Source organism: Ranitomeya variabilis, chromosome 7 (genome assembly GCF_051348905.1).
Source record: "Ranitomeya variabilis isolate aRanVar5 chromosome 7, aRanVar5.hap1, whole genome shotgun sequence".
NCBI classification, from domain to species: Eukaryota; Metazoa; Chordata; class Amphibia; order Anura; family Dendrobatidae; genus Ranitomeya; species Ranitomeya variabilis.
This window is the reverse complement of record NC_135238.1, coordinates 132,601,505-132,624,799: the sequence shown is the minus strand read 5'-3', so window position 1 is coordinate 132,624,799 and position 23,295 is coordinate 132,601,505.

The following is a 23,295-nucleotide window of genomic DNA, read 5'->3' as shown; positions in this document are numbered from 1 at the left end:
CAGCAGGCGAAAACTTTCTAGAAAAGAAAGCACACGGCTTCATCAAAGAGCCATCAGAACTTCTCTGAGACAAAACAGCCCCTGCCCCAATCTCAGAAGCATCAACCTCGACCTGAAAAGGGAGCAAAACATCTGGCTGACGCAACACAGGGGCCGAAGTAAAACGACGTTTAAGCTCCTGAAAAGCCTCAACGGCTGCAGGGGACCAATTCACCACATCAGCGCCTTTCTTTGTCAAATCAGTCAAAGGCTTAACCACACTAGAAAAATTAGCGATGAAGCGACGGTAAAAATTAGCAAAGCCCAGGAACTTCTGAAGACTCTTCACAGATGTAGGTTGAGTCCAATCATAAATGGCCTGAACTTTAACAGGGTCCATCTCGATAGTAGAAGGGGAAAAAATGAAGCCCAAAAAGGAAACCTTCTGAACTCCAAAGAGACATTTAGACCCCTTCACAAACAACGCATTAGCACAAAGGACCTGGAACACCATCCTGACCTGCCTCACATGGGACTCCCAATCATCCGAAAAGACCAAAATATCATCCAAATATACAATCATGAACCTATCCAGATACTTCCAGAAGATGTCGTGCATAAAGAACTGAAACACAGATGGAGCATTAGAAAGCCCGAATGGCATCACCAGGTACTCAAAATGGCCCTCGGGCATATTAAATGCTGTTTTCCATTCATCGCCCTGTTTAATACGCACGAGATTATACGCCCCTCGAAGGTCAATCTTGGTAAACCAAATAGCCCCCTTAATCCGAGCAAACAAATCAGACAACAGAGGCAAAGGGTACTGAAATTTAACTGTGATTTTATTGAGAAGGCGGTAATCTATACAGGGTCTCAGAGAGCCATCCTTCTTGGCCACAAAAAGGAACCCTGCTCCCAATGGTGACGAAGACGGGCGAATATGCCCTTTCTCCAAGGACTCCTTTACATAACTCCGCATAGCGGCATGTTCTGGCACAGATAAATTAAACAGTCGGCCCTTAGGGAACTTACTACCAGGAATCAAATTAATATCGCAATCACAGTCCCTATGAGGAGGTAGGGCACTGGACTTGGGCTCATAAAATACATCCTGGTAATCCAACAAAAACTCAGGAACTTCAGAAGGAGTGGAAGAAGAAATTGACATCAAAGGAACATCACTATGTATCCCTTGACAACCCCAACTAGACACAGACATTGATTTCCAATACTGGAAATACTGGATACTGGATTATGAACCTGTAACCATGGCAAACCCAACACGACAACATCATGCAAATTATGCAACACCAAAAAGCGAATATCTTCCTGAAGTGCGGGAGCCATGCACATGGTCAGCTGAGTCCAGTACTGAGGTTTATTCTTGGCCAATGGAGTAGCATCAATCCCCCTTAAGGGAATAGGACTCTGCAAAGGCTCCAAGGAAAAACCACAGCGCCTGGCAAACTCCAAGTCCATCAAGTTCAGAGCAGCGCCCGAATCCACAAATGCCATAACAGAGTAGGACGACAATGAGCAAATCAGAGTAACAGATAAGAGAAATTTAGGCTGCACAGTACTAATGGTGACAGACCTGGCGAACCTCTTAGTGCGCTTAGGACAATCCGAGATAGCATGAGAGGAGTCACCACAGTAAAAACACAGCCCATTCTGATGTCTGTGTTCTTGCCATTCAGCTCTGGTCAAAGTCCTATCACATTGCATAGGCTCAGGCCTCTGTTCAGAGGACACCGCCAAATGGTGCACAACTTTGCGCTCGTGCAAACGCCGATCAATCTGAATGGCCAAAGACATTGATTCATTCAGACCAGCAGGCGTGGGGAACCCCACCATAACATCTTTAAGGGCTTCAGAAAGACCCTTTCTGAAAATTGCTGCCAGGGCACACTCATTCCATTGTGTAAGCACAGACCACTTTCTAAACTTCTGGCAATATACTTCTGCTTCATCCTGACCCTGACATAAAGTCATCAAGATCTTTTCTGCCTGATCCACAGAATTAGGTTCATCATAAAGCAATCCAAGCGCTAGAAAAAATGCATCTACATTAAGCAATGCAGGATTTCCTGGCTCAAGGGAGAATGCCCTGTCTTGCGGGTCACCACGCAACAAAGAAATAACAATCTTTACTTGCTGAATGGGGTCACCAGAAATTCAAAAATTTAGATCTATCCCCAGAAAACAAATCAGGAATTGGAATTCTAGGCTCTAACATCGGATTCTGAACTACATAATCTTGAATACTCTGTACCCTAGCAGCGAGTTGATCCACACAAGAGGACAAACCTTGAATATCCATATCTACACCTGAGTCCTGAACCAACCAGAGGTTAAGGGGAAAAGAAAGACAAAACAAGCTGCAAAGAAAAAAAAATTGACTCAGAACTTCTCTTTTCCCTCTTTTGAGATGCATTAACACTTTGTGGGCCAGCTGTACTGTTATGGACCTGGTGGTTAGGAGCACCCGAAATGACCTGATGGTTAAAATGGAAAACCTGGGACAAGCTCTGAGGAAGTGGTAACTCTACTGACCGCAATCCCTAATTCTATCACACACACTAGAAATAGCCGTCGAGCGTACCTAACTCTCCCTAGACGCCTCTTCACAGCCTAAGAGCTAACTACCCCTAAAGATAGAAATAGCAGCCTACCTTGCCTCAGAGAAATTCCCCAAAGCAAAGGTAGCCCCCCACAAATATTGACTGTGAGTTAAGAGGGAAGTAACAAACACAGGAATGAAACAGATTTTAGCAAAGGAGGCCGAATCTTCTCTAGATAGACAGAGGATAGGAAAGGGAACTATGCGGTCAGTATTAAAAACTACAAAAACCACGCAGAGTGTGCAAAAAGACCTCCACACCGACTCATGGTGTGGAGGTGCAGCACTGCACCCCCAGAGCTTCCAGCTAGCAAGGAAATATCATAATAGCAAGCTGGACTAGAAACATAGCATGTACTGAGAAATATATTCAAAAACCAATGAACAGCAAATGGACTAGCAAGGACTTAGCTTCTGCTGGAGTAGACAGGTCATCGGAGAAATCCAAGAGAGATCTGAACCAGTACTGAGACATTGACAGCTGGCATGAACTAACGACCTGGGCAGAGTTAAATAGGGAAGCCAGCAGCAGCAATAAACGAGGGCAGCTGAGAAAGCCAACCTCAAAGATCAGCAGTTCCACTCAAAGCCACCAGAGGGTGTCCAAGGACAGAACTCACCAAAGTACCATTCACGACCACAGGAGGGAGCCCGAGAACGGAATTCACAACAGTTACTGTCTTCTCACTGAACAGTGAGGACACCGCTGCACTACACTGGAGTGAAGTCCAGAGAGGTACAGCTACTGTACTTTGTGGCAAACCACACTATAATCACATGAGTAGGACTGGTGTGATGTTCTCTAGTGAAGGTCTCTTCATGACGTTGCCCTATTTCTCATCAGATTAGAAGAATGGCACAAAATGATGCATTCTGTACTTCTGTACAACAAGTGAAATCAAATGACAAATACCAAGGCAAAGGTTTATGACAGTATGGGGTTCAAGCGGGACATCCAGCTACAGGCAATCCGTTAACCTCATCTTATCAATCTCAAAGTCTGTCATGATGCAGAGCAAGACGAAAATGATGGCTGGAATGGAGGTCTATCCTCTATAGTGAATAATCCTTTTTTGTCTCTAATACAATGTTAGGGCTCATTCCCACTTGTGATGAAATCGGACCAATGCAATCTGATAAAAAATAGGATTGAATTCGGACCAATGTTATTCTATGATTGTGTGTTCATCTTTTTTCCAGATCGGATCACAATCGGACTGGAAAAAAGTCACAGCATGCAGCACTTGTAATTGGAAATCAGATCGCATCCCACAATAAAAGTCAATGGGTGTGAGAGAAAAACCACACAGCACTTGGACCATGTGAGTGCTGTCTGATTTTTACACACCGATCGAATTTTAAAATTCATGTGCTACGTACAGTAATCACACTGACAGTTAGACTAAAATAGATAGAATAGATATATACACATAGGATAGGTAGATATATAGAGGTCAGTGACACACACATATACAGTATATATGTACCGTATATACTCGAGTATAAGCTGAGATTTTCAGCCCATTTTTTTGGGCTGAAAGTCCCCCTCTTGGCTTATACTCGAGTCATGCCTGGGGGTCAGCAGGGGAGGGGGAGCGGTGACTGTCTAGTTATACTTACCTGCTCCTGGCGCGGTCCCTGCAGTCCCTGCTTATCCCGGCGCTGCATCTTCTTCCTGTATTGAGCGGTCACTGTTGTGAATTCCGCTCTTGGGCTCCCTCCGGTGGTTGTAAGTAGTACTTTTGTGAGTTCTGCTCTTGGGCTCCCTCTGGGGGTTTTGAGTGGTATGGCTGCTTCTTGGATTTAGCATCAGCAGCTTCTTCCACTGATCGTCTTTCTGGCTCGGCTATTTTAGTCTGGTCTAGTTTATCCCTCAATCAATGCCAGTTGTCAATTGTTCCTGCTTGGAGTCACGGCTCTTTTGGATTTCCCTGACACTCTGACCTGTTCAGCAAAGATAAGTCCTTGCTTGTCCTTTTGCAGTCCTCTTGTTGTGGACTTTGTTGTTCAGCACATTCTATGTTTTGCTCATTTGTCCAGCTTATCAGTATGGATCTATTCAGCTAAGCTGGAAGCTCTGGGCAGCAGATTTTGCCCTCCACACCTTTAGTCAGGTGTGGAGATTTTTGCATTTCTCTGCGGTGGACTTTTTCTAGTTTTTATTACTGACCGCACAGTGTTGTTTCCTGTACTGTCTATCTAGCTAGAAGTGGCCTCCTTTGATAAATCCTGTTTCATTCTACGTGTGTCATTTCCTTCTCCACTCACAGTCATTATTTGTGGGGGGCTATCTGTCCTTTGGGGATTTTCTCTGAGGCAAGATAGCTTTCTTGTTTCTACCTTTAGGGGTAGCTAGTTCTCCGGCTGTGACGAGGTGTCCAGGGAGTGACAGGAACATCCCACGGCTACTGCTAGTGTTGTGTTAAGATCAGGAACTGCGGTCAGTATAGTTACCACCTGCTCAGAGCTAGTCGCATGTCGCTCCTAAATTACCAGTCCATAACAGTACAACTGGCCAAAAATGAGTTGAATGCATCTCAAAAGAAGGAAAAGAAAAAGAGTTCTGAGCCATTTTTTTTTCTTTAGTTTGTTTTGTCTTTTTCCTTCCTCTTAATCTTTGGGTGGTTCAGGATTTGGGCGCGGGCATGGATGTTCAGGGTTTGTTTTCTCGTGTGGATCAGCTTGCTGCAAGAGTACAGAGTATCCAAGATTATGTTGTTCAGATTCCGGCTTTAGAGCCTAGAATTCCTACTCCAGATTTGTTTTATGGGGATAGATCCAAGTTTTTGAACTTTAAAAATAACTGCAAATTGTTTTTTGCTCTGAAACCCCGTTCCTCTGGTGATCCCATTCAGCAAGTTAAAATAGTTATTTCTTTGCTGCGTGGTGACCCTCAGGACTGGGCATTCTCCCTTGAGTCAGGGGATCCGGCATTGCTTAATGTAGATGCATTTTTTCATTCGCTCGGATTATTGTATGACGAACTTAACTCTGTGGATCATGCGGAAAAAACCTTGTTGGCCCTGTGTCAGGGTCAGGAAGCGGCAGAATTATACTGCCAGAAATTTAGAAAATGGTCTGTGCTCACTAAATGGAATGAGGACGCTCTGGCAGCAATTATCAGAAAGGGTCTTTCTGAAGCCCTTAAAGATGTTATGGTGGGGTTCCCCACGCCTGTTGGTTTGAGCGATTCTATGTCTCTAGCCATTCAGATTGATCGGCGCCTGCGCGAGCGCAAAGTGGTGCACCATATGGCAGCGTCCTATGAACAGAGTCCTGAGCCTATGCAATGTGATAGGATTTTGACTAGAGCTGAACAGAGGGGATACAGACGTCAGAATGGGCTGTGTTTTTACTGTGGTGATTCTGCTCATGCTATTTCTGATTGCCCTAAGCGTATTAAGAGGGTAGCTAGATCTGTTACCATCAGTACTGTACAGCCTAAATTTCTCCTGTCTGTGACCCTGATTTGCTCATTGTCATCCTTTTCTGTCATGGCATTTGTGGATTCAGGCGCTGCCCTGAACTTAATGGACTTAGAATTCGCCAGGCGCTGTGGTTTTTCTTTGCAGCCTTTGCAGAGCCCTATTCCTTTGAGGGGTATTGATGCTACACCGTTGGCCAAGAATAAACCTCACTATTGGACTCAGCTGACTATGTGCATGGCTCCAGCACATCAGGAAGATTGCCATTTTCTGGTGTTGCATAATTTACATGATGGGTTTTCCATGGTTACAAGTACACAATCCAGTGCTGGATTGGAAATCTATGTCTGTGACTAGTTGGGGTTGTCAAGGGGTACATAGTGACGTTCCTTTGATGTCAATTTCCTCTTCCCCCTCTTCTGATGTTCCTGAATTTTTGTCAGATTTCCAGGAAGTATTCGATGAGCCCAAGTCCAGTTCCCTTCCTCCACATAGGGACTGTGACTGTGCTATTGACTTGATTCCTGGCTGTAAGTTCCCTAAGGGCCGACTTTTCAATCTATCTGTGCCAGAGCATGCCGCCATGCGGAGCTATGTTAAGGAGTCTTTGGAGAAGGGGCATATTCGGCCGTCTTCGTCACCATTGGGAGCGGGATTTTTTTTTGTTGCCAAGAAGGATGGCTCCTTGAGACCCTGTATTGATTATCGCCTTCTTAATAAGATCACGGTCAAATTCCAATACCCTTTACCTTTGCTTTCAGATTTGTTTGCTCGGATTAAGGGGGCTAGTTGGTTTACCAAGATTGACCTTCGAGGGGCATATAATCTTGTTCGTATTAAACAGGGTGACGAATGGAAAACTGCATTTAATACGCCCGAAGGCCATTTTGAATACCTTGTGATGCCTTTTGGGCTGTCTAATGCTCCTTCTGTATTTCAGTCCTTCATGCATGATATTTTCCGCAATTATCTTGATAAATTCATGATTGTGTATTTGGATGATATTTTGATTTTTTCCGATGATTGGGAGTCTCATGTGAAGCAGGTCAGGATGGTATTCCAGATCCTTCGTGATAATGCCCTATTTGTGAAGGGGTCTAAGTGCCTATTTGGAGTTCAGAAGGTCTCATTTTTGGGGTTTATTTTTTCTCCTTCATCTATAGAAATGGATCCTGTTAAGGTCCAAGCCATTCATGACTGGATTCAGCCCACATCTGTGAAGAGCCTTCAGAAATTTTTGGGCTTTGCTAATTTTTATTGCCATTTCATTGCCAACTTCTCCAGTGTGGTTAAACCCCTGACCGATTTGACGAAGAAAGGTGCTGATGTGATGAATTGGTCCTCTGCGGCTGTTGAGGCCTTTCAGGAGCTTAAACGCCGATTTACTTCTGCCCCTGTGTTGCGTCAGCCGGATGTTTCTCTTCCTTTTCAGGTTGAGGTTGACGCTTCTGACATTGGGGCAGGGGCCGTTTTGTCACAAAGGAATTCTGATGGTTCCTTGATGAAACCATGTGCCTTCTTTTCCCGAAAGTTTTCGCCTGCGGAACGCAATTATGATGTCGGCAATCGGGAGTTGTTGGCTATGAAGTGGGCATTTGAGGAGTGGCAACATTGGCTTGAGGGAGCCAGGCACCGCGTTGTGGTCTTGACCGATCATAAGAATCAGATTTACCTCGAGTCAGCCAAGCGGCTGAACCCTAGACAGGCTCGATGGTCCCTGTTTTTCTCCCGTTTCGATTTTGTGGTCTCATATCTTCCGGGATCTAAGAATGTTAAAGCGGATGCCCTCTCTAGGAGTTTTTTGCCTAATTCTCCTTGAGTTCTTGAGCCGGTTGGCATTCTTAGGGAAGGGGTGGTTCTTTCTGCCATCTCCCCTGATTTACAGCGGGTGCTTCAGGAATTTCAGGCTGATAAACCTGACCGCTGTCCTATGGGGAAGCTGTTTGTTCCTGATAGATGAACAAGTAAGGTAATTTCTGAGGTCCATTGTTCGGTGTTGGCCGGTCATCCTGGGATTTTTGGTACCAGAGATTTGGTTGCTAGGTCCTTTTGGTGGCCTTCCTTGTCACGGGATGTGCGTTCTTTTGTGCAGTCCTGTGGGACTTGTGCCCGGGCTAAGCCTTGCTGTTCCCGCGCTAGTGGGTTGCTTTTGCCTTTCCCTGTCCCTGAGAGGCCCTGGATGCATATTTCCATGGATTTTATTTCAGATCTTCCTGTGTCCCAGAGGATGTCTGTTATCTGGGTGGTTTGTGACCGGTTCTCTAAAATGGTCCATTTGGTACCTTTGCCTAAATTGCCTTCCTCCTCTGATTTGGTTCCATTGTTTTTTCAGCATGTGGTTCGTTTGCATGGCATTCCGGAAAATATTGTGTCTGACAGAGGTTCCCAGTTTGTTTCCAGGTTTTGGCGGGCCTTTTGTGCTAAGATGGGCATTAATTTGTCTTTTTCTTCGGCGTTCCATCCTCAGACAAATGGCCAAACTGAGCGAACTAATCAAACCTTGGAAACCTATTTGAGATGCTTTGTGTCTGCTGATCAGGATGATTGGGTGGCTTTCTTGCCGTTGGCTGAGTTTGCCCTTAATAATCGGGCACAGTTCGGCTACTTTGGTTTCGCCTTTTTTTGTAATTTTGGTTTCCATCCTCGTTTTTCTTCAGGGCAGGTTGAGCCTTCTGATTGTCCTGGTGTAGATTCTGTGATGGACAGGTTACAGCAGATTTGGACTCATGTGGTAGACAATATGACGTTGTCTCAGGAAAAGGCTCAGCCTTTTGCTAACCGCCGTCGGTGTGTTGGTCCTCGGCTTCGGGTGGGGGATTTAGTCTGGTTATCTTCTCCTCATGTTCCTATGAAGGTTTCTTCCCCTAAGTTTAAGCCTCGGTTTATTGGTCCTTATAAGATTTCTGAGATTATCAATCCAGTGTCTTTTTGTTTGGCCCTTCCAGCCTCTTTTGCCATCCACAATGTTTTCCATAGATCTTTGTTGCGGAGATATGTGGTACCCGTTGTTCCTTCTGTTGATCCTCCTGCCCCGGTGTTGGTTGAGCGGGAGTTGGAATATGTGGTTGAGAAAATATTGGATTCTCGTTTTTCGAGGCGGAGGCTTCAGTATCTTGTCAAGTGGAAGGGTTATGGCCAGGAGGATAATTCTTGGGTGGTTGCCTCCGATGTTCATGCCGCCGATTTGGTTCATGCTTTTCACTTGGCTCGTCCTGATCGGCCTGGGGTTTCTGGTTAGGGTTCGGTGACCCCTCCTCAAGGGGGGGTACTGTTGTGAATTCCGCTCTTGGGCTCCCTCCGGTGGTTGTAAGTAGTACTTTTGTGAGTTCTGCTCTTGGGCTCCCTCTGGTGGTTTTGAGTGGTATGGCTGCTTCTTGGATTTAGCATCAGCAGCTGCTTCCACTGATCGTCTTTCTGGCTCGGCTATTTTAGTCTGGCCTTATCCCTCAATCAATGCCAGTTGTCAATTGTTCCTGCTTGGAGTCACGGCTCTTTTGGATTTCCCTGACACTCTGACCTGTTCAGCAAAGATAAGTCCTTGCTTGTCCTTTTGCAGTCCTCTTGTTGTGGACTTTGTTGTTCAGCACATTCTATGTTTTGCTCATTTGTCCAGCTTATCAGTATGGATCTATTCAGCTAAGCTGGAAGCTCTGGGCAGCAGATTTTGCCCTCCACACCTTTAGTCAGGTGTGGAGATTTTTGCATTTCTCTGCGGTGGACTTTTTCTAGTTTTTATTACTGACCGCACAGTGTTGTTTCCTGTACTGTCTATCTAGCTAGAAGTGGCCTCCTTTGATAAATCCTGTTTCATTCTACGTGTGTCATTTCCTTCTCCACTCACAGTCATTATTTGTGGGGGGCTATCTGTCCTTTGGGGATTTTCTCTGAGGCAAGATAGCTTTCTTGTTTCTACCTTTAGGGGTAGCTAGTTCTCCGGCTGTGACGAGGTGTCCAGGGAGTGACAGGAACATCCCACGGCTACTGCTAGTGTTGTGTTAAGATCAGGAACTGCGGTCAGTATAGTTACCACCTGCTCAGAGCTATTCGCATGTCGCTCCTAAATTACCAGTCCATAACAGTACAACTGGCCAAAAATGAGTTGAATGCATCTCAAAAGAAGGAAAAGAAAAAGAGTTCTGAGCCATTTTTTTTTCTTTAGTTTGTTTTGTCTTTTTCCTTCCTCTTAATCTTTGGGTGGTTCAGGATTTGGGCGCGGGCATGGATGTTCAGGGTTTGTTTTCTCGTGTGGATCAGCTTGCTGCAAGAGTACAGAGTATCCAAGATTATGTTGTTCAGATTCCGGCTTTAGAGCCTAGAATTCCTACTCCAGATTTGTTTTATGGGGATAGATCCAAGTTTTTGAACTTTAAAAATAACTGCAAATTGTTTTTTGCTCTGAAACCCCGTTCCTCTGGTGATCCCATTCAGCAAGTTAAAATAGTTATTTCTTTGCTGCGTGGTGACCCTCAGGACTGGGCATTCTCCCTTGAGTCAGGGGATCCGGCATTGCTTAATGTAGATGCATTTTTTCATTCGCTCGGATTATTGTATGACGAACTTAACTCTGTGGATCATGCGGAAAAAACCTTGTTGGCCCTGTGTCAGGGTCAGGAAGCGGCAGAATTATACTGCCAGAAATTTAGAAAATGGTCTGTGCTCACTAAATGGAATGAGGACGCTCTGGCAGCAATTATCAGAAAGGGTCTTTCTGAAGCCCTTAAAGATGTTATGGTGGGGTTCCCCACGCCTGTTGGTTTGAGCGATTCTATGTCTCTAGCCATTCAGATTGATCGGCGCCTGCGCGAGCGCAAAGTGGTGCACCATATGGCAGCGTCCTATGAACAGAGTCCTGAGCCTATGCAATGTGATAGGATTTTGACTAGAGCTGAACAGAGGGGATACAGACGTCAGAATGGGCTGTGTTTTTACTGTGGTGATTCTGCTCATGCTATTTCTGATTGCCCTAAGCGTATTAAGAGGGTAGCTAGATCTGTTACCATCAGTACTGTACAGCCTAAATTTCTCCTGTCTGTGACCCTGATTTGCTCATTGTCATCCTTTTCTGTCATGGCATTTGTGGATTCAGGCGCTGCCCTGAACTTAATGGACTTAGAATTCGCCAGGCGCTGTGGTTTTTCTTTGCAGCCTTTGCAGAGCCCTATTCCTTTGAGGGGTATTGATGCTACACCGTTGGCCAAGAATAAACCTCACTATTGGACTCAGCTGACTATGTGCATGGCTCCAGCACATCAGGAAGATTGCCATTTTCTGGTGTTGCATAATTTACATGATGGGTTTTCCATGGTTACAAGTACACAATCCAGTGCTGGATTGGAAATCTATGTCTGTGACTAGTTGGGGTTGTCAAGGGGTACATAGTGACGTTCCTTTGATGTCAATTTCCTCTTCCCCCTCTTCTGATGTTCCTGAATTTTTGTCAGATTTCCAGGAAGTATTCGATGAGCCCAAGTCCAGTTCCCTTCCTCCACATAGGGACTGTGACTGTGCTATTGACTTGATTCCTGGCTGTAAGTTCCCTAAGGGCCGACTTTTCAATCTATCTGTGCCAGAGCATGCCGCCATGCGGAGCTATGTTAAGGAGTCTTTGGAGAAGGGGCATATTCGGCCGTCTTCGTCACCATTGGGAGCGGGATTTTTTTTTGTTGCCAAGAAGGATGGCTCCTTGAGACCCTGTATTGATTATCGCCTTCTTAATAAGATCACGGTCAAATTCCAATACCCTTTACCTTTGCTTTCAGATTTGTTTGCTCGGATTAAGGGGGCTAGTTGGTTTACCAAGATTGACCTTCGAGGGGCATATAATCTTGTTCGTATTAAACAGGGTGACGAATGGAAAACTGCATTTAATACGCCCGAAGGCCATTTTGAATACCTTGTGATGCCTTTTGGGCTGTCTAATGCTCCTTCTGTATTTCAGTCCTTCATGCATGATATTTTCCGCAATTATCTTGATAAATTCATGATTGTGTATTTGGATGATATTTTGATTTTTTCCGATGATTGGGAGTCTCATGTGAAGCAGGTCAGGATGGTATTCCAGATCCTTCGTGATAATGCCCTATTTGTGAAGGGGTCTAAGTGCCTATTTGGAGTTCAGAAGGTCTCATTTTTGGGGTTTATTTTTTCTCCTTCATCTATAGAAATGGATCCTGTTAAGGTCCAAGCCATTCATGACTGGATTCAGCCCACATCTGTGAAGAGCCTTCAGAAATTTTTGGGCTTTGCTAATTTTTATTGCCATTTCATTGCCAACTTCTCCAGTGTGGTTAAACCCCTGACCGATTTGACGAAGAAAGGTGCTGATGTGATGAATTGGTCCTCTGCGGCTGTTGAGGCCTTTCAGGAGCTTAAACGCCGATTTACTTCTGCCCCTGTGTTGCGTCAGCCGGATGTTTCTCTTCCTTTTCAGGTTGAGGTTGACGCTTCTGACATTGGGGCAGGGGCCGTTTTGTCACAAAGGAATTCTGATGGTTCCTTGATGAAACCATGTGCCTTCTTTTCCCGAAAGTTTTCGCCTGCGGAACGCAATTATGATGTCGGCAATCGGGAGTTGTTGGCTATGAAGTGGGCATTTGAGGAGTGGCAACATTGGCTTGAGGGAGCCAGGCACCGCGTTGTGGTCTTGACCGATCATAAGAATCAGATTTACCTCGAGTCAGCCAAGCGGCTGAACCCTAGACAGGCTCGATGGTCCCTGTTTTTCTCCCGTTTCGATTTTGTGGTCTCATATCTTCCGGGATCTAAGAATGTTAAAGCGGATGCCCTCTCTAGGAGTTTTTTGCCTAATTCTCCTTGAGTTCTTGAGCCGGTTGGCATTCTTAGGGAAGGGGTGGTTCTTTCTGCCATCTCCCCTGATTTACAGCGGGTGCTTCAGGAATTTCAGGCTGATAAACCTGACCGCTGTCCTATGGGGAAGCTGTTTGTTCCTGATAGATGAACAAGTAAGGTAATTTCTGAGGTCCATTGTTCGGTGTTGGCCGGTCATCCTGGGATTTTTGGTACCAGAGATTTGGTTGCTAGGTCCTTTTGGTGGCCTTCCTTGTCACGGGATGTGCGTTCTTTTGTGCAGTCCTGTGGGACTTGTGCCCGGGCTAAGCCTTGCTGTTCCCGCGCTAGTGGGTTGCTTTTGCCTTTCCCTGTCCCTGAGAGGCCCTGGATGCATATTTCCATGGATTTTATTTCAGATCTTCCTGTGTCCCAGAGGATGTCTGTTATCTGGGTGGTTTGTGACCGGTTCTCTAAAATGGTCCATTTGGTACCTTTGCCTAAATTGCCTTCCTCCTCTGATTTGGTTCCATTGTTTTTTCAGCATGTGGTTCGTTTGCATGGCATTCCGGAAAATATTGTGTCTGACAGAGGTTCCCAGTTTGTTTCCAGGTTTTGGCGGGCCTTTTGTGCTAAGATGGGCATTAATTTGTCTTTTTCTTCGGCGTTCCATCCTCAGACAAATGGCCAAACTGAGCGAACTAATCAAACCTTGGAAACCTATTTGAGATGCTTTGTGTCTGCTGATCAGGATGATTGGGTGGCTTTCTTGCCGTTGGCTGAGTTTGCCCTTAATAATCGGGCACAGTTCGGCTACTTTGGTTTCGCCTTTTTTTTGTAATTTTGGTTTCCATCCTCGTTTTTCTTCAGGGCAGGTTGAGCCTTCTGATTGTCCTGGTGTAGATTCTGTGATGGACAGGTTACAGCAGATTTGGACTCATGTGGTAGACAATATGACGTTGTCTCAGGAAAAGGCTCAGCCTTTTGCTAACCGCCGTCGGTGTGTTGGTCCTCGGCTTCGGGTGGGGGATTTAGTCTGGTTATCTTCTCCTCATGTTCCTATGAAGGTTTCTTCCCCTAAAGGTACCGTCACACTAGGCGATATCGCCAGCAATCCGTGACGTTGCAGCGACCTGGATGGCGATATCGCTGTATTTGACACGCAGCAGCGATCTGGATCCCGCTGTGAAATTGCTGGTCGCTGCTAGAAGGTCTGCACATTATTTGGTCGCTAGGTCGCCGTGTATCGCCGTGTTTGACAGCAAAAGCGACGATACCAGCGATATTTTACACTGGTAACCAGGGTAAACATCGGGTTACTAAGCGCAGGGCCGCGCTTAGTAACCCGATGTTTACCCTGGTTACCAGCGTAAAAGTTAAAAAAACAAACAGCACATACTCACCTGCGCGTCCCCCAGCCTCTGCTTCCTGACACTAAAGCGCCGGCCCTAAACTGAAAGTGAAAGCAACAGCGGTGACGTCACCGCTGTGCTGTTAGGGCCGGAGCTCAGTCAGCGTCAGGATGCAGAGGCTGGGGGACGCGCAGGTGAGCATGTACTGTTTGTTTTTTTAACTTTTACGCTGGTAACCAGGGTAAACATCGGGTTACTAAGCGCGGCCCTGCGCTTAGCAACCCGATGTTTACCCTGGTTACCCGGGGACCTCGGCATCGCTGGTCGCTGGAGAGCGGTCTGTGTGACAGCTCTCCAGCGACCACACAGCGACGCTGCAGCGATCGGCATTGCTGTCGCTATCGCTGCAGCGTCGCTTAGTGTGACGGTACCTTAAGTTTAAGCCTCGGTTTATTGGTCCTTATAAGATTTCTGAGATTATCAATCCAGTGTCTTTTTGTTTGGCCCTTCCAGCCTCTTTTGCCATCCACAATGTTTTCCATAGATCTTTGTTGCGGAGATATGTGGTACCCGTTGTTCCTTCTGTTGATCCTCCTGCCCCGGTGTTGGTTGAGGGGGAGTTGGAATATGTGGTTGAGAAAATATTGGATTCTCGTTTTTCGAGGCGGAGGCTTCAGTATCTTGTCAAGTGGAAGGGTTATGGCCAGGAGGATAATTCTTGGGTGGTTGCCTCCGATGTTCATGCCGCCGATTTGGTTCATGCTTTTCACTTGGCTCGTCCTGATCGGCCTGGGGTTTCTGGTTAGGGTTCGGTGACCCCTCCTCAAGGGGGGGTACTGTTGTGAATTCCGCTCTTGGGCTCCCTCCGGTGGTTGTAAGTAGCACTTTTGTGAGTTCTGCTCTTGGGCTCCCTCTGGTGGTTTTGAGTGGTATGGCTGCTTCTTGGATTTAGCATCAGCAGCTGCTTCCACTGATCGTCTTTCTGGCTCGGCTATTTTAGTCTGGCCTTATCCCTCAATCAATGCCAGTTGTCTATTGTTCCTGCTTGGAGTCACGGCTCTTTTGGATTTCCCTGACACTCTGACCTGTTCAGCAAAGATAAGTCCTTGCTTGTCCTTTTGCAGTCCTCTTGTTGTGGACTTTGTTGTTCAGCACATTCTATGTTTTGCTCATTTGTCCAGCTTATCAGTATGGATCTATTCAGCTAAGCTGGAAGCTCTGGGCAGCAGATTTTGCCCTCCACACCTTTAGTCAGGTGTGGAGATTTTTGCATTTCTCTGCGGTGGACTTTTTCTAGTTTTTATTACTGACCGCACAGTGTTGTTTCCTGTACTGTCTATCTAGCTAGAAGTGGCCTCCTTTGATAAATCCTGTTTCATTCTACGTGTGTCATTTCCTTCTCCACTCACAGTCATTATTTGTGGGGGGCTATCTGTCCTTTGGGGATTTTCTCTGAGGCAAGATAGCTTTCCTGTTTCTACCTTTAGGGGTAGCTAGTTCTCCGGCTGTGACGAGGTGTCCAGGGAGTGACAGGAACATCCCACGGCTACTGCTAGTGTTGTGTTAAGATCAGGAACTGCGGTCAGTATAGTTACCACCTGCTCAGAGCTAGTCGCATGTCGCTCCTAAATTACCAGTCCAAAACAGGTCACATGGTCCCGCTCATTACAGAAATGAATATGCGGCTCCACCTCCCATAGGGGTGGAGCCGCATATTCATGACTGAAAATGAGCGGTAACTGTGACCGCTCAATACAGGAAGAAGATGCAGCGCCGGGAGAAGCAAGGACTGCAGGGACCTGCTCCTCGCTCCGGTGTGGCTCAGTCTCCAGCGTCGTCTGGCAGTGATGTTCAGGTCAGAGGGCGCGGTGACGTAGTCAGTGCACACCCTCTGCTGAGCGTCAGTGCTGGAGAGGAGACGGAGCCGCAAGAGGAGCAGGTATTGAAAGCGCCGGCGTCCTGAGCAAGAGAGGTGAGTATGTGATTTTTTTTTCTTTATTGCCGCAGCAGCAGCATTATATATGGCACAGCTGTACATGGAGCATCTATAGGGCAATAATCAACGGTGCAGAGCATTATATATGGCACAGCTTTCTATGGAGCATCTATGGGGCCATAATGAATGGTGCAGTGCATTATATATGGGGCACAGCTTTCTATGGAGCATCTATGGGGCCATAATGAACGGTGCAGAGCATTATATATGGCACAGCTTTATGTGGAGCATCTATGGGGCCATAATGAACGGTGCAGAGCATTCTATATGGGGCACAGCTTTATGTGGAGCATCTATGGGGCCATAATGAACGGTGCAGAGCATTCTATATGGGGCACAGCTTTATGTGGAGCATCTAAGGGGCCATAATGAACGGTGCAGAGCATTCTATATGGCACAGCTTTATGTGGAGCATCTATGGGGCCATAATGAATGGTGCAGAGCATTCTATATGGGGCACAGCTTTATGTGGAGCATCTATGGGGCCATAATGAACGGTGCAGAGCATTCTATATGGGGCACAGCTTTATGTGGAGCATCTATGGGGCCATAATGAACGGTGCAGAGCATTCTATATGGCACAGCTTTCTATGGAACATCTATGGGGCCATAATGAACGGTGCAGAGCATTCTTTATGGCACAGCTTTATAAGGAGCATCTATGGGGCCATAATGAACGGTGCAGAGCATTCTATATGGCACAGCTTTCTATGGAACATCTATGGGGCCATAATGAACGGTGCAGAGCATTCTATATGGCACAGCTTTATAAGGAGCATCTATGGGGCCATAATGAACGGTGCAGAGCATTACATGTGGCACAGCTTTATATGGAGCATCTATGGGGCAATAATGAATGGTATGGAGCATCTATTTTTATTTTTGAAATTCACCGGTAGCTGCTGCATTTCCTACCCTAGGCTTATACTCGAGTCAATAAGTTTTCCCAGTTTTTTTGTGGCAAAATTAGGGGGGTCGGCTTATACTTGGGTCGGCTTATACTCGAGTGTATACGGTATACATATTACCTAGATAGATAGATAGATAGATAGATAGATAGATAGATGGAAGAAAAGCTGGCATTTCAGCCGCCGCATAGTGTAAAGTCACTGCAGTAGCCGACAGGATAGAAGAGATTAATTACATACAGTAAATACAAATAGAACAGGTAGATATATACAGCTCCGGCAAAAATTAAGACACCACCACATCAAAACCCTGCCATGGTTAGCCCAATCACCCCATTGAAAACCTCTGGAACGTAATCAAGAGGAAGATAGATAGTCATAAGCCATCAAACAAAGAACTGCTTAAATTTTTGCACCAGAAGCAGTGTGAAAGACTGGTGGAAAACATGCCAAGACGCATGAAAGCTGTGATTAAAAATCATGGTTATTCCACAAAATATTGATTTCTGAATTCTTCCCGAATTAAAACATTAGTATTGTTGCTTCTAAATGATTATGAACTTGTTTTCTTTGCAATATTTGAGGTCTGAAAGCACTGTTTTTTTTATTTTGACCATTTTTCTGTCAGAAAAAAATACAAAATGTATTGCTTGGAAATTCGGAGACATGTTGTCAGTAGTTTATAGACAAAAAGAACAATTTACATTTTACTCAATAATATACCTATAAAGAGAAAAATCAGCCAAACTGAACATTTTGCAGTGATCTCCTAATTTTGCCAGAGCTGTAGATGTCTGCGACAAATACAATTAGTACAGTGTGTGTGCAGCTTATGCACATGTATTTAACCCCTTCACCCCAAAGCCTGTTTTCACCTAATTGACACGGCCAATTTTTAGAATTCTGACCACTGTCACTTTATGAGGTCATAACTCTAAAACGCTTCAACGGATCCTGGTGATTCTGACATTGTTTTTTCGTGACATATTGTACTTCATGATAGTGGTAAAACGTCTTCGATATGACTTGCATTTATTTGTGAAAAAAACAAAAATTTAGCAATTTTCAAACTTTTAGTTTTTATGCCCTTAAATTAGAGAGTTATATCTCATAATATAGTTAATAAACAACATTTCCCACATGTCTGCTTTACATCAGCACAATTTTGGAAACATAATTTTTTTTTTGTTAGGGAGTTATAAGGGTTAAAAGTTAACCAGCGATTTCTCATTTTTGCAAGAAAATTTGCAAAACCATTTTTTTTACGGACCACCTCACACTTGAAGTGACTTTGAGGGGTCTATATGACAGAAAATGCCCAAAAGTGACACCATTCTAAAAACTGCACCCCTCAAGGTACTCAAAACCATATTCAAAAAGTTTATTAACCCTTCAGGTGCTTCACAGGAATTTTTGGAATGTTTAAAAAAAATTGAACATTCAACTTTTTTTTCACAAAATTTTTACTTCAGATCCAATTTGTTTTATTTTACCAAGGGTAACAGGAGAAATTGGACCAAAAAAGTCGTTGTACAATTTGTCCTGAGTACGCCGATACCCCACATGTTGGGGTAAACCATTGATTGGGCACATGGCAGAGCTCGGAAGGGAAGGAGCGCCATTTGACTTTTCAATGCAAGATTTGCTGGAATTGAGATCGGAACCCATGTCGCAATTGGAGAGCCCCTGATGTGCCTAAACAGTGGAAACCCCCACAAGTGACACCATTTTGGAAAGTAGACCCTCTAAGGAACTAATCTAGATGTGTGGTGAGCACTTTGAACCTCCAAGTGCTTCACAGAAGTTTATAATGTAGAGCAGTAAAAAAAAATTCATATTAATTTTCACAGAAAATTATCTTTTTGCCCCAAATTTTTTATTTTCCCAAGGGTAACAGGATAAATTGGACCCCAAAAGTTGTTGCGCAATTTGTCCTGAGTACGCTGATATTTCATATATGGGGATAAACCACTGTTTGGGCGCATGGCAGAGCTCGGAAGGGAAGGAGCGCCATTTGACTTTTCAATTCAAAATTGGCTGGAATTGAGATCGGAACCCATGTCGTGTTTGGAGAGCCCCTGACGTGCCTAAACAGTGGAAACCCCCACAAGTGACACTATTTTGGAAAGTAGACCCTCTAAGGAACTAATCTAGATGTGTGGTGAGCACTTTGAACCTCCAAGTGCTTCACAGAAGTTTATAATGTAGAGCCGTAAAAAAAAATTCATATTAATTTTCACAAAAAATGATCTTTTTGCCCCAAATTTTTTATTTTCCCAAGGGTAACAGGATAAATTGGACAACAAAATTTGTTGTGCAATTTGTCCTGAGTACGATGATACTTCATATATGGGGATAAACCACTGTTTGGGCGCATGGCAGAGCTCGGAAGGGAAGGAGCGCCATTTGACTTTTCAATGCAAAATTGGCTGGAATTGAGATCGGAATCCATGTCGTGTTTGGAGAGCCCCTGACGTGCCTAAACAGTGGAAACCCCCACAAGTGACACCATTTTGGAAAGTAGACCCTCTAAGGAACTAATCTAGATGTGTGGTGAGCACTTTGAACCTCCAAGTGCTTCACAGAAGTTTATAATGTAGAGCCGTAAAAAAAATTCATATTAATTTTCACAAAGAATGATATTTTTGCCCCCAATTTTTTATTTTCCCAAGGGTAACAGGATAAATTGGACCCAAAAGTTGTTGTGCAATTTGTCCTGAGTACGTTGATACTTCATATATGGGGATAAAACACTGTTTGTGCGCATGGCAGAGCTCGGAAGGGAAGGAGCGCCATTTGACTTTTCAATGCAAAATTGGCTGGAATTGAGATCGGAACCCATGTCGTGTTTGGAGAGCCCCTGACGTGCCTAAACAGTGGAAACCCCCACAAGTGACACCATTTTGGAAAGAAGACCCCCTAAGGAACTTATCTAGATGTGTGGTGAGCACTTTTAACCCCCAATTGTTTCACTAAAGTTTAGAATGTAGCGCTGTGAAAATTAAAAAATCATTTTTTCTTTCCACAAAATAATGTTTTAGCCCGCAATTTTTTTCCCAAGGGTAACAGGAGAAATTGGACCACAAAAGTTATTTTCCAATTTGTCCTGAGTACGCTGATACCCCATACATTGGGGGGAACCACTCTTTGGGCGCACGGCAGAGCTCGGAAGGGAAGGAGCGCCGTTTGAAATGCAGACTTAGATGGATTGGTCTGCAGGTGTCATGTTGCATTTGCAGAGCCCCTGATGTACCTAAACAGTAGAAACCCCCCACAAGTGACCCCATATTGGAAACTAGACCCCCCCGAGGAACTTATCTAGATGTGTTGTGAGAACTTTGAACTAACTAGTGTTTCACTACAGTTTATCACGCAGAGCCGCGAAAATAAAAAATATTTTTTTTTCCACGAAAATGATATTTTAGCCCCCACGTTTTTATTTTCCCAAGGGTAACAGGAGAAATTGGACAACAAAAGTTGTTGTCCAATTTGTCATGAATACGCTGATACCCCATATATGGGGGGAACCACTGTTTGGGCGCACGGCAGAGCTCGGGAGGGAAGGAGCACCGTTTGAATTGCAGACTTAGATGGATTGGTCTGCAGGTGTCATGTTGCATTTGCAGAGCCCCTGATGTACCTAAACAGTAGAAACCCCCCACAAGTGACCCCATATTGGAAACTAGACCCCCCGAGGAACTTATCTAGATGTGTTGTGAGAACTTTGAACCAACTAGTGTTTCACTACAGTTTATCACGCAGAGCCGCGAAAATAAAAAATATTTTTTTTTCCACGAAAATGATATTTTAGCCCCCACGTTTTTATTTTCCCAAGGGTAACAGGAGAAATTGGACAACAAATGTTGTTGTCCAATTTGTCCTGAATACTCTGATACCCCATATATGGGGGGGAAACACTGTTTGGGCGCATGGCAGAGCTCGGGAGGGAAGGAGCGCTGTTTGAATTGCAGACTTAGATGGATTGGTCTGCAGGTGTCATGTTGCATTTGCAGAGCCCCTGATGTACCTAAACAGTAGAAACCCCCCACAAGTGACCCCATATTGGAAACTAGACCCCCCGAGGAACTTATCTAGATGTGTTGTGAGAACTTTGAACCAACTAGTGTTTCACTACAGTTTATCACGCAGAGCCGCAAAAATAAAAAATATTTTTTTTTCCACAAAAATGATATTTTAGCCCCCACGTTTTTATTTTCCCAAGGGTAACAGGAGAAATTGGACACCAAAAGTGGTTGTCCAATTTGTCCTGAGTACGCTGATACCCCATATATGGGGGGGAACCACTGTTTGGGCGCACGGCAGAGCTCGGAAGGGAAGGAGCACTGTTTGAATTGCAGACTTAGATGGATTGGTCTGCAGGTGTCATGTTGCATTTGCAGAGCCCCTGATGTACCTAAACAGTAGAAACCCCCCACAAGTGACCCCATATTTGAAACTAGACCCCCCGAGGAACTTATCTAGATGTGTTGTGAGAACTTTGAACCAACTAGTGTTTCACTACAGTTTATCACGCCGAGCCGCGAAAATAAAAAATATATTTTTTTCCACGAAAATGATATTTTAGCCCCCACGTTTTTATTTTCCCAAGGGTAACAGGAGAAATTGGACCCCAAAAGTTGTTGTCCAACTTGTCCTGAGAACGCTGATACCCCATATGTTGGGGGGAACCACTGTTTGGGCGCACAGGAGAATTCGGAAGGGAAGGAGCACTGTTTTAGTTTTTCAAAGCAGAATTGGCTGGAATTGAGATCGGACGCCATGTCGCGTTTGGAGAGCCCCTGATGTGCCTAAACAGTGAAAACTCCCCAATTCTAACTGAAACCCTAACCCCAACCCTAACCCCAGCCCTAACCCTAGCTCTAACCCCAACCCTAGCCCTAACCCTAGTCCTAACTCTAGCGCTACTTTCACACTAGCGTTTTTTTGCATACGTCGCAATGCGTCGTTTTGGCGAAAAAACGCATCCTACAAAGTCATCTGCAGGATGCGTTTTTTCCCCATAGACTAACATTAGCGATGCATTGCAACGTATTGACACACGTCGCAACCGTCGTGCGACGGTTGCGTCGTGTTGTGGCGGACCGCCGGCAGCAAAAAACGTTACATGTAACTTTTTTTGTGCCGACGGTCCACCATTTCCGACCGCGCATGCGCGGCTGGAACTCCGCCCCCACCTCCCCGCACCTCCCAATGGGGCAGCGGATGCGTGGAAAAACAGCATCCGCTGCCCCCGTTGTGCGGCGCTTGCACAGCATGCGTCGGTACGTCGGGCCGACGCAGCGCGACGGCCCCGTACCGATGCTAGTGTGAAAGTAGCCTAACGGGAAAATGGAAATAAATATATTTTTTAAAATTTTATTATTTTTCCCTAACTATGGGGGTGATGAAGGGGGATTTGATTTACTTTTATAGCGTTTTTTAGCGGATTTTTATGGTTGGCAGCCATCACACACTAAAAGACGCTTTTTATTGCAAAAAATAGTTTTTGCATCACCACATTTTGAGAGCTATAATTTTTCCATATTTTGGTCCACAGAGTCATGTGAGATCTTGTTTTTTGCGGGACGAGTTGACGTTTTTATTGGTACCATTTTCGGGCACATGACATTTTTTGATCGCTTTTTATTCCGATTTTTGGGAGGCGGAATGAACAAAAACCAGCAATTCCTGAAATTCTTTTAGGGGGGCGTTTATACCGTTCCGCGTTTGGTAAAAAGGATAAAGCAGTTTTATTCTTCGGGTCAGTACGATTACAGCGATACCTCATTTATGTAATTTTTTTATGTTTTGGCGCTTTTACACAATAAAAGCTATTTTATATAAAAAAATAATTGTTGTTGCATCGCTTTATTCTGAGAGCTATAACTTTTTTATTTTTCTGCTGATGATGCTGTATGGCAGCTTTTTTTTTGCGAGACAAGATGACGTTTTCAGCGGTACCATGGTTATTTATATCCGTCTTTTTGATCGCGTGTTATTCCACTTTTTGTTTGGCGGTATGAGAATAAAGCGTTGTTTTTTGCCTCGTTTTTTTTTTTTTTTTTTACGGTGTTCACTGAAGGGGTTAACTAGTGATATAGTTTTATAGGTGGGGTCGTTATGGATGCGGCGATACCAAATATGTGTACTTTTATTGTGTGATTTTTTTTTTATTTAGATAAAGAAATGTATTTATGGGAATATTTTTTTTTTTTCTTTATTTAGG